The sequence below is a fragment of the Herpailurus yagouaroundi genome, unplaced genomic scaffold, assembly GCF_014898765.1.
Source record: "Herpailurus yagouaroundi ecotype Mexico unplaced genomic scaffold, PumYag 530, whole genome shotgun sequence".
In the NCBI taxonomy this organism is placed as follows: domain Eukaryota; kingdom Metazoa; phylum Chordata; class Mammalia; order Carnivora; family Felidae; genus Herpailurus; species Herpailurus yagouaroundi.
In genome coordinates, this window is record NW_024412747.1 from 9568821 (window position 1) to 9571660 (window position 2840).

A 2840-nucleotide genomic window follows, 5' to 3' on the forward strand; every position below is an offset into this window, starting at 1 on the left:
GAGTTATTTTGTATTTTGTTTTCTATTAAAATGTATTTAGTTTCAAAAAAAAAAAAAAAAGTGTCGTATCTCATTGAAACTGTGAGGACAGATGGGCGTGCGGCCTGTCCCGGGGTGGCGCGCAGCCCGCCTCTCCCGGGGATGGCAGCCAGGGATGTAGGCCAAGCCAGCCCCGATGCAGGTGTACTCTTCTCTGCCCCTGTGTCCTGTGCAGCTTACTGTGAATCGTGATTCCTCTTCCCATTCACAGGAATTATTGGTCGCACTTAAGACTGATCAAATTTCTGGGGCTCCTGGGTGGCTCAGTCGGTTAAGTGTCCGACATCAGCTCAGGTCATGGTCTCGTGGTTTGTGAGTTTGAGCCCCGCGTCGGGCTCTGTGCTGATGGCTCAGAGCCTGGAGCCTGCTTCACGTTCTGTGTCTCCCTCTCTGTCTACCCCTCCTCCACTCACACTCTGTCTCTCTCTGTCTCTCCAAAAAAAAAAAAAAAGACTGATCAAATTTCTAAGGGGCATAAGAGCTGTGTTGTTTCATTAATTTAAACCATTTATTGAACAATTCCGGATAAAGGTCTTGTGCAAAAATTTAAATGATGCAAGAATTTTTTAAATGTACTGGTGAAACATCAAAAGCTCTCAGGAAACCAAATAGGAAGATTCTAGCATTATGTGTGAAAATTCTGTTTTTACTTGAGCCTAAGATGCTAATAATAATAGGAAATGTTTCTCAATCATAAAAATCTGTATATTTGAGATACCGTAAGAAGGATCCTATGGTAACTTAGCCAGCGTCACCTTCCACATCGTCTGTGGAAGAGCCTAGATAGAATTCAGATGTGTTCTTATCTGTAAGAAGTGAACTCTCAAGTTAGATTGTATGCTATATTGCTAGAAGCAATAATCCCTAAATTGAGCTGAATCATTCTCCAGAAGTGAAAATACCACTGATCAGGGATGATTTGGAAAGGGTCTGTGTTTGTTTTTGAATGCAATATTTCTTTGATTAAACACAAAAAATGTATTAGGTTGGTCAGTCTTAAAATTACCGATCATGTATATGCTTTGTGATTTCAGTTGAAGCTCTTAACGATCCGTATGTTTGGCCTCTTTTTGCTGCTTTGAACTAACTTTAATGTGGAGTAATTTAACTTAATAGAACCCTCCTCACAACGTCCCCCAGATTCTTAGAAATATCATATGTGTGATTATGGCCACGAGGGTGCATATGAACATCGTTCTACTCTTAACGTTGCTCTCCTGCATTGTTTTATTGTCTCTTCAGAGCAGTTTTGTTCGGCGGACAGGACTGGTGATATCACCACTTGGTACATGAAATATCTAAAGCCCAGAGAAGCTATATTATCTACACCCAACAGGGAATGATCACATGTCTTGGATGTTTTACAGAGAGGAGCTCTATTTAGTATCCTCAAGTTCTAGCTGGAGGATATAGCCTTGAAGATAGAAAAACCTTAAAAAAAAAAAAAAACCTTCAGGAAGGAAATATGCATATTAAATATATATGTATGTATATGCAGTGCTTACTATCTCTCAGAAATCATTCTATGATCTCCGTAACGACTCTGGGAGCTAAGTGCCATTTTTATCCACATTTTACGTTGGGGATTTTGAGGCCCTGTTGGATTAAGTCACTTGCCAGAGAGTCACGCAGCTAGTAACCAGAATTTGAACCTGGGCAGTCTGGCTCCAAAGTGCATGTTCTTCCCCAGACTCTTGTCTTCCTTCGTTCCCAGGTAAAGAGTGACCTGAGGTTACTAGTCATTAAATATTCTTGCCAATAGTTGTTAGACTCATGCTTCCCTTTGCCAGAGAAATCAGCAGCGAGCAGATCAAACTGACACTAACTACAAACAAACAATATGTACAAGTTTCTAAAAGAAACTTGAGAATCTTCAATTATTTTGAGCCACGATGATAAATCTCTGTAATGTGCATCAGGTAGGGGAAAAAAACAGCTTGAGATTTCTTAGACCGAGAGGCTCAGAAAACCTGACTGTAATTTCAATTTAGCAGTAGACAGGCCAAAAGAAAGAGAAAGTTAAGATAAAGGAAAGTAATAAATTGAGATGAAACGGGAAACAATTTGAAGTTTATGTGTGTGTGTGTGTCTGTGTTTTTATCCTTAGCTTCTAAGTATAGCTGTGATTAGCTTTTCACTTGTTTTTATTCAGATATTAAAAATGTCGTGGATGTATTAAAAAATCCATTGAGTATGTAGGCTTCTAACTTTGCTATTGCCCAGATATTTAAGTATATGGATTAAAAGATTAGTCTGTGGGCGCCTGGGTGGCTCAGTTGGTTGAGTATCTGGCTCTTGATCTCGGCTCAGGTCAAGATCTCACGGTTCATGGGATGGAGCCTTGAGTCACGTTCCATGTTGACAGCAGAGAGCCTGCTTGGGATTCTCTTTCCCCCTCTCTGCTCCTCCCCTGCTCATGTGCGTGTTTTCTCTCTCATAATAAATAAACGTTAAAAAAAAAAAAAAAGATTAGTCTATACTTCAACTTGTCTTTCGGTTGCATGTTTTAGAAAAGTGTCCCTTATATCTATGCCTGGCCCACAGCAAGGATTCATGTTATCGAGCCCCACATGGCAGCCAATTAATTCTGAAACTGCTTTATGGTAAACAGAAAATCTTCACTATAGAATTTGAGGAATGCAAATGTTCCTTGTCAGTTTGGCCCATCGAAGGACAACTTAAGATACTTTCCCATGATTGGCTGAAATTTCTATATGAAAGATTTTTATGTTAAATATGTGAATGTTGGGGCGCCTGGGTGGCGCAGTCGGTTAAGCGTCCGACTTCAGCCAGGTCACGAT